The sequence below is a fragment of the Chenopodium album genome, chromosome 16 (genome assembly GCF_948465745.1).
Source record: "Chenopodium album chromosome 16, dcCheAlbu1.1, whole genome shotgun sequence".
Classification (NCBI taxonomy): domain Eukaryota; kingdom Viridiplantae; phylum Streptophyta; class Magnoliopsida; order Caryophyllales; family Amaranthaceae; genus Chenopodium; species Chenopodium album.
Window position 1 is genome coordinate 14,039,165 of NC_137849.1, and position 9,479 is coordinate 14,048,643.

At 38.2% G+C, this 9,479-nt stretch overlaps 1 non-coding gene across 1 annotated transcript; it reads left to right on the plus strand.

Moving 5' to 3' along the window:
• The first annotated feature begins 2,536 nt into the window (after positions 1 to 2,536).
• LOC145587020 (small nucleolar RNA R71) lies at positions 2,537 to 2,642 on the plus strand. Its single transcript, XR_014101084.1, has one exon. It is a non-coding gene; the product is annotated as a small nucleolar RNA R71 (small nucleolar RNA).
• Positions 2,643 to 9,479: the final 6,837 nt, after the last annotated feature.

Here is a 9,479-nt window from a genome sequence, read left to right on the forward strand (position 1 = left end):
CAAGTAAAAAAGTGAAAGAAAAGACAAAGTAATAAAAGAAACCAAAAATAAGAAAATTCAAAAATCAAAAGGAAAAGTTAGAAACTCCGGGTTGCTTCCCGGGAAGCGCTTGCTTAAGGTCCTAAGCTCGACCCTTCCTCCAAATCATGGAGGGTCAAAGAACACCACCTTCTTCAAGGTAGTTGATGGAGCAAAATCTTCTTCAATTTTGAGCAACTTCTCATCGTTGCTTAATGAAACCTTCACAAAATTCTTTTCAAATTCTTCCTTCTCTTTTCTCAATTTCTTTCTTTTTCTTGATTTCTTCGAGTCACGGGCCTTTTTCTTCGGCTTGACTTCAACATCCTTAACCATGGAAGCTGTCTCTTCATCTTGAGAATTAAGCTTGAACCAATTTGGAATCTCAATTTCTTTCTCATCCCTTAGCTTTGGAATTACAATTTCTTCTTCACTAACATCATCAAAACTTGCACAAACATCATCAACAATCTCAAAAGTATTGTTAGTAGAAGAATCAACCATGCACACATCATCAATGGAACGAGAAAGACTAGCACATGCTATATCTTGCACACAAGATAAGGACTCATGCATTGGCTTCAACTTAAAACTTTCTTCTAATTTTCCACATCTCAAAGTGATTCGGCCTCCCTTCACATCTATTAAGGCTCCCGAGGTGGCTAAGAAAGGTCTTCCTAGAATGATTGGAATATGCTCATCTTCCTCAATCTCCAAAACAACAAAATCCACGGGAAAGACAAACTCTCCAATCTTTAGAGGGACATCATCAATTCTCCCCTTAGGAAGCTTAATAGAGTGATCGGCCAATTGAAGTGTTATATTAGATGGTTGAAGCTCACCTAGATCAAGCCTCTTGAAAACCGAAAAGGGCATAATACTCACACTAGCCCCTAGGTCACACAAAGCACTCTCAAAAACCATCTTTTTGATTTGGCAAGGGATTGAAAAATTCCCCGGATCTTCCATTTTCTCCGGAAGCTCACCATGGACAAGAGCACTAAAACACTTCCCTCCTTCCACCGAACTACCCTCATCAAAATTTTCCTTCTCCTCTAGTATCTCCTTAAGAAACTTAGAGTACTTAGGCATATCGGGAATTGGCTCGGTAGAGGGTGTGGAATCATGGACTTCCTTAAGAACTTCAAGGAACTTCCCAAATTGCTCATCCATTTTGAATCTCAAGTATTTTTGGGGGTATGGTAGATTGGGAAATCTCTCAACCTCACTCATCTTTTCAACAACACTTTCTTCTTTTTCCTAAACCTCACAATAAATTTCCTTATACTCAACCCTCTCATCTTCATTCTCCATAGCACCACTCTCATCTTCTCCCTCTTTTGAACAAGAAACTCCCTCACTAAAGTCATTTCCTCCTCTAGTGGCAACAGAGTACACGGGTTTCTTTGGTTCAACACCTTGGGAAGGCAAAGATGAAGGACTAGCATAATCCTTAATAGTGCTTGCTAATTGGGTTATTTGAGTCTCAAGCATCTTATTGTGAGTCATCATCTAATTGAATTTCTTATCACTAACCGCCATATAGGTGTTAATGATCTTGGTTTGATTATCAATCAATTCCTCCAAAGTTGTCCTAGGAGAAGAAGGTTGTGAATAGGAATTTTCACCTTGAGTCTTTGAAACAAATCCGGGAGGGGGACCTCTTTGAGCATTGTTTTGAAAATTTCCCCTTCCTTGATTGTTCCAATTACCCCTATTTTGATTTTGACCATATCCTTGATTATGGTTACCACCACCTTGGTTATGGTTACCATTACCTTGGTTATGATTTCCATAACCTTGGTTTTGATTACCATAACCTTGGTTTTGATTACCATAATTTTGGCTTTGATTTTGGCCACTATAACCTTGGTTATGGTTACCACGAGAACCTTGATTCCCTTGGTTCCTATAACCACCACCATGATTATAGTTGTCAAAATTGCCTTGGTTTTGGTAATTCCTATTCCATTGGCCTCTTTGATTATCAAACCTTTGGACATTGTTGTTTGACACAAAATTCACATGCTCACACTCATTGTTGTCAAATTCATAAACACATTCATTGTTGCAATTTCTAGAATCATGGTCATATGATCCACATACATCACAAAACAAACATCCCATAGGCATATTATGTGAAGTAGAAGGAGTTTGAGAGTTAGAAGAAGTACCTCTCCCCTTAATTTGGGAGGGAAGATTTGAAGCTTGAGAAGAGGAAGAAACACTTTCCAACTTGGCCTTGATTGCCGTCATCTCCTTTCCTAAGTTTGTCATTTGAGAGGAAAGATTGTTGATGGCATTGAGATGGTCCACCGAGTACAACGAAAATTGCTTGCTTGAAGAATCTCTTTCCCCATCTTGCCAATCTCTATAGTAAGTCACCACATCCTCTATTATGTCCACAACTTCTTCTTCGGTTTTGTTCATGATTGGACCACCGGCCCCTCCATCAAGACATGCCTTTCCTTGAGGACTCAAACCACCATAGAAGATTTGGATCAATTGATATGTTGGAATTCCGTGGTGAGGACATTCTCTTTGGTACTCCTTGAATCTTTCCCATGCTTCATAAAGACTCTCATTTGGCTTTTGCTTGAACCTTTGAATTAAAGCCCTTGCCTCCGCCGTTTTCTTTTGAGGATAGAAACGGGACAAGAAAGCTTTAGTGACATCATCCCACGTTCTCAATGAATTGGGCTTCACCTCTTTGTCTAGCCATTCCAAAGACCTTCCTATGAGGGAGAAAGGGAACAACTTAAGGCGGATAAATTCTTGAGACACTCCATTAACCTTGATTGTGTTACAATATTTTTCAAACTCCTTAAGATGGTTCAATGGGATCTTGTTCTTTGCCCCACTATATTGTCTCTTCTCAATTAGGGTGATCATTGCCGGCCTAATTTCAAAATCGTTTGCCGGTGTTGTAGGTGGAGCTATGCTGCTCTCGAACCTATATGCACCGGGCACTCCCAATTCTTTCAAGGCAACTCTTGGTTGTTCTCCCATGACTTGCTCTTGTTCAATCTCTTCTTCGCTTGAGGAACTATAATCCAATGTCTTGTTTGCTACTCTCCTCGAGAGAGTTCTTTCAATCTCCGGATCAAAGGGAACAAATGAACGATCTCGGGACCTATGCATACAAAACTCAAAGAAAATATAAGTAGCACGGCTACAAGTGTAGCCTAAAGTGTAAAATCTTTTTGTATTTTACAAATAAAGTGAAATAGACTCAACAACAACATGCACTCAAAGCACCATTCCCCGGCAACGGCGCCATTTTGATAGGATGAAGAACGGTAGGTCGTTGGGCTACCACCCCACCCAATCAAACAAAATTTGTAACTCAACAAACCCCTATTAAGTGTAGTGGTAAGTCAAGGTCGAACCCAAGGGAATGGAGGTCGAATGCACAATGCCTAAGTCAAGCTATTCCGAAGTCAAATAAAGGGGTTTATGAAGGAAACTAGAGCTAGAGCTAAATGATGCAAGAAATTGTATGAAATCAATCTAAAAGACACTAGGGAAATGGATCCACATGTAATTGTTATGGAAAATGGTAATTTGGGAGGTCAAACCGACTAAGTGAAGTGATATGAAGGAAGATCAATCATGTATCCAAAAGAGCATACCAAGTTGGTTCACCTAGAGGTCTAACTAGTGTCAACTACGCTAAACACTACCTAGGGAACGTCACAAAGCACCTCAATCGTGAAATTGCAAGTTACTAATCAATGGTTCGTATCATAGCAAGCTCACAATGCAATCTAGTGCAATAATCAAAGATGGCCAAACTTCAATCAATCACACACATGCACATGAATTATCAACCAAATTTAATCATATCATCAACTCCATCAATTATCCCCAAATTACTCTAATCCATCACTCAAACATGCTTCACCATTTCCCTAGCTAGAAAACTACTCACTAGCCATGGAAATCAAGATCAAAACTACACTAATCATCAATTTCATCATCAACATAATTGAAATCAAAGATCAAATCAACAATCAATCAAAAAATCAATAAAACTTCAATCAATCATCAATAACATGGAAAACAAATGAAATCAACTAGAATCAAACTTGTATTGAAATCAAGAAGAAGATCCTTACAAAACTTTGATCTAAAGATCAATTAAAATGAAGAATTCTTGAACAATCACCAAAAACCATGAGTTTCTCTTTCTTCAATCCTTGAGTTTCTCTCTCTAAAATTCTAATAAAAACTAACTATATGAGATCTAATCTCCAAAAAAAACTTTTTCAAAAATAGAAAGAAATAACTATATATACAAAGAGGAGGTCGGTATTGACGCCCAAAAATAGACCCACGTCGGTGCGGGCGCTTGGAGGAGAGAGAGTGGCGCGCACGGGAACACACCCAGATTGGTGCGCCCGCACGCACCAGGTGTGCGGCCGCACACTCCCTGGGTGCGCCCGCACCTAGCTGGGTCTTTCCCCCTTCTTCTCTTTGTCCTAGCTCAAGTAGTGCACACATCCTAGATGATGATGATGGAGGACAAGGTAGGCAGAAACTTTCTTGAATTTCTTGAAGAGTATAAGCCATGAGAAAGGCATATACAAGGCCTTGAAGCATGCCCCTTGGATCCACCTTAGACTTGAAACTTCTTGCACAAGCTTTAGGCATGAAAACAATGAAAGATCATAGAGAGGAAGCTTGGGAATTCTTGGACAATCAATCACCACCTACAAACAAATGATAAAAAGCAAGTAAAAGAGAAAAATAACAAGTAAACTAGAAAATGCATAAAATAGAGAAACTAACTACAAAAGGCATAAAAATGAAGAAAACAAGAATAAAACTAAGGAAAACTAAAGAAAAGAGTGATAAAATGAAATAGAATTCATCCAAAAAGGGACCAAATGAGTGCCATAAATGTCACTCATCAAGGAGCCATCTTGGTGGGCTCAACACCGCCATTTCTCGTCCACGTGGTATGAGGGCGCAACCTTGAAGATTTGACTCTTGGACTCCTTTCCTTTTGGGATTTAAAATGAGGGACTAGGACACATCTTTGGCTTGAAAACCCTGAGAGAAATGCCATTGAGCCTCTCGAACATTGCCAACTTCCTAGAATCAAAGAAAAGCAAACAAGTAAAGAAGAAAATGCAAAATAAATTAGGAAATTAAGAAAATAAGAACGTAACTAAGAAAAATGCAAAATAGAGAAAATTCAAGTAAAACTAGAGAAAAGGAGATAAAAGAGATATAAAAACAATGAAAAATCATCCTAAAAGAAGCTAAATGAGTTCCATAAATGACACTCATCAGTTGCTACAAGATTGTATTGAGTCTACCTATTAAATTAGGGAATGTGTCATGGCCGCTTGAAGAGGGAGAATTCAGAAAATACGTGCCCGCGTTCAAATGCATTACTCAGTAATAATTTGGTTTTGTAATTCGAACTCATATTTCAAGAAATGATGTGTGGAGTAATATGATCTCGACATGTGATGCAATCATATTATCAAATCAACACACATTGACTTAAGGAATTTGAATATTGCACACTGGGAGATTGAAGGATTTATGTCTTCGTCATGTGCAATTACTAGATATATATAAATGAATCAAATTATGGAGATATTAAGTTTGCTCATTTGATTCGTCGTTATATCATAGCTAGAGGTACTAACGATCTTTGGGCTAATAAAATCTGAATAAATCTGAATCGTTTGAAAAGTTCAGAGAATTTCAGAGTGAAGTTGAAAATAGTTTGGCAAGAAAATCAAAGCCCTTCGATCGGATCGAGATGGTGAATACTTGAGCCAAGAATTCGATGACCATCTGAAAGAAAAAGGTATACTTTCAGAATTGACACCTCTAGGAACTCCACAATGGAACGGATTGTCTAAAAGGAAAAATCGAATCTTGTTGGACATGGTACGATCAACAATGGGTCTTAGTGATCTTCCTATCTCTTTCTAGGGACATGCACTTCTAACTACGGCACTGACACTGAACCGTGATCCATCAAAGGCTGTAGATTAGACTCCATACGAGTTATGGACGAAGAAACCTCCTAGGTTGTCTTTTCTAAAGATATGGGGATGCGAAGCATATGTCAAGAAATTGATTTATGACAAACTTCATTCCAAAACTAACAAGGTTTACTTTGTGGGCTACCCAAAAGAAACCAAAGGGTATTACTTCTACAATAAATCCGAGAACAAAGTGTTTGTTGCTCGCGATGGTGTCTTTTTGGAGAAGGAGCACCTTTCCAAAATGACAAGTGGGAGGAAAATTGAACTCGATGAATTTCGAGAGGACGAGCAACAAAATCAAATTGACAGTTAAAGTGCTCAAACAACATCTGTTGACGCTGGTCAAAATGTGCAAAGTCAAACCGGCAATACAAATGCTCAGTACGTTACCCAGTGTAGGTCTCAGAAGTCGAGATCTCAACCTGATAGATATCTTGGTATTGTATTAACCGAGAATTAGGACATCCTGGTGATGGATGGAGACGAACCGGCAACCTACAAGTAAGCGATGGCAAGCACCGAGTCTGTTAAATGGCAAGAGGCCATGAGATCTGAAATGGATTCCGTGTTTGAAAATCAAGTCCGGGACTTGGTTGACTTACCCGAGGGTTACACACCTATCGGATGTAAGTGGATTTTCAAATTGAAAACCGATAAAGACAGAAATGTATTCATTTACAAAGCTAGATTGGTAGCAAAAGGTTACAGGAAAATTCATGGTATTGATTACGATGAAACCTTTTCTCCAGTCGCAATGCTTAAATCCGTTTGGATCCTCCTAGCGGTTATTGCATATTACAACTATGAAATATAGCAGATGGACGTCAAAACCGCCTTCCTTAAAGGGATTTTGGAAGAAATTGTGTATATGACACAGCCTGAAGGTTTTGTCGACCAAAATAATGCTGGGAAAGTTTGTAAGCATAAAAAGTCCATCTACGGGCTAAAGCAAGCTAGTAGAAGTTGGAATCTGCGATTCGATGAAGCCATCAGTAAGTTTGGCTTTATCAAGAATCCAGATGAATCTTGTGTTTACAAAAAGGTCAGTAGGAGTGACATCGCTTTCCTAGTCTTATATGTTGATGACATATTGCTCATTGAAAACAGCGTTCCGATGTTAGAGTCTGTAAAGGCCTGGCTTGGAAAGTGTTTTTCAATGAAAGACTTGGGAGAGGCTCAGTACATATTGGGTATCAAGATCTATAGGGATAGATCGAAAAGGATGATTGGATTGAGCCAAAGTACTTATATTGATAAGGTACTGGCACGATTCAACATGCAAGAGGCTTAGAGAGGTCACCTACCCATGTCACATGGCTGTAGATGGTTCGCTTGTCCCCGAACGAGGGCTGTAAATGAGACCTGCAAAATGAAATATGCTAAGGGACTCGTAATACTGTGATTGGCTTGACCAATGACTTGACCAAGCTTGACTTGACATGACATGACATGCGTATGACTTGTGATTGTGTGTGTATAAGTATGATTTGAGTGTATGACCCGACACAAGCAATCAACAATGCAAAAAGCAAAAATTTTCCATCATTTTTGTCATGAGTGGAGGGTACCAACTTTTTCCCAAAAAAGAAAGACGTGAAAAAAAGTTTTGTTTTTGACTTTCCTTCGATGAAATTTTTTTGAAAAAGTTCTTGAACTTCCTCAAAAGAAAAGACATGAAAAAGGGAAGAAGTTTTGAACTTCCTCGTTGAGCAAGACGAAATGAATCGTATGAATTTCATTGCTTGTCTTGAAAATAATGTATGCATGATGCATGTCCTTAGGCCAGGAGGCTAAGGACAATTACATCATGTGACATGATAGATGAATGAACATAGGTCATGGAGCTAAGCATCATATATGGTGTAAAGAAACGATCTTGAACGTCACTTAGGTCTGGAAGCTAAACACGTATATAGATGAAGTGATTATTATATAATGAACGTTGCTTAGGTCAAGGAGCTAAGCACGATATGCTTTGTAAATGTTGTTCATCACATTATGCGATACGTGAAACAATGAATATTGCTCAGGTCAGGAAGATAAGCAAGTATATAATATTTCTTCTAATGAATGTTGTCTTGAAAGATGATGAAGCATGCGCGGTAGGGAAACAAGATTTCATGATAAAGGGTTCCTAAGGGAAAGATGATATGGCTATGTATATGTGAAAGAAGTGTGTGAAAATGATACTAAGGTGAGGCTGTAAAGGCTATGGTGATGGAAAGAGATGTGAGAAGAGTCAAAATGGTGACCCTTTAGGCTAGGTAGGCTAAATGATGTGGGTTCAAGCCCCCAATTCTAGCTCTAGATGGATGGGGTCATAGGGATAAGCTTTGGATATTCTTCGACTCGATCATGCATATGAATGTGGCCGCACCTCAATGTGAGGTTGCCTACGTATCCGTTAGGAATCAGGCCGAACGTAGCTCTAACCGAATTTTGCACAAGTGTATGTACACCTCAAAGAGGTCTTTCAAGGGTTGTAATGTGGTTAAGCTGAAGGTTTAAGGAAGAAAAGGGGTAAAAGGCTCAAGACTCGAGTGAAGCCCCCAAGATATGCAATTGTGTATTTGAAAATTTGACTTTGCAAGTTTTATTTTTCATATATATTTTTTTTTTGAATTTCTTTTTTTTTTCATTCTTTTGAATCAATGTAGACAATCTTGGATCATGCGGTCCATCACTCACTTAGCATTCATGTTTCTCAGGCACGGTACCAAGCACTCGACGAGAGACGCAATTTGAGACGTGTTCATATCGAAGACATTGGAACACTAGCCTTCAGACATTATTTTTTTATTTACTTATATATATATATATATATATATATATATATATATATATATATATATATATATATATATATATATATATATATATATATATATATATATATATATATATATATATATATTTGAACTAGCTTTCCGACTGTTACACAAATTGCACATCTTCCCATTCCAGGGTTAAGTGAATGTAGGTTGAATAAATAAGGTCAATCGTTAGACGAGGCTCAAAGTGGTTGACAAAGAAATGGATATGTGATTGAATGGTTAATAGGGAATGACAGGGTTGCAAAGGTGCCTCAAGTTCGGTAATTGATTTTTTTTTTTTTTTTTTTTTTTTTTTTTTTTTTTTTTTTGAAAATGATCGAGATGTAAAGAATACTCAACTTATTGATGAAAATCGTGAATAAGCTAACAAAATTATCAAATTACAGAAAGGGAAATCTATGCTAGACTTGAATTGGGGAAAGGGAAACTAATAAAAAGAAGAAATCATGAAATCTCGCGCTAAGGGCTCGCCGTGCGCCTTGTCTTCATTACTGCTTGTCACTTCTTACCACCTGGAGGGACGGGAAGTTTGTTGGCATCTACTAAGTCTTGAATGGCATCCTTTAAATTCCAGCATTATTCGGTAGAGTGACCCCTTCCTTGATGGTACTTGCAA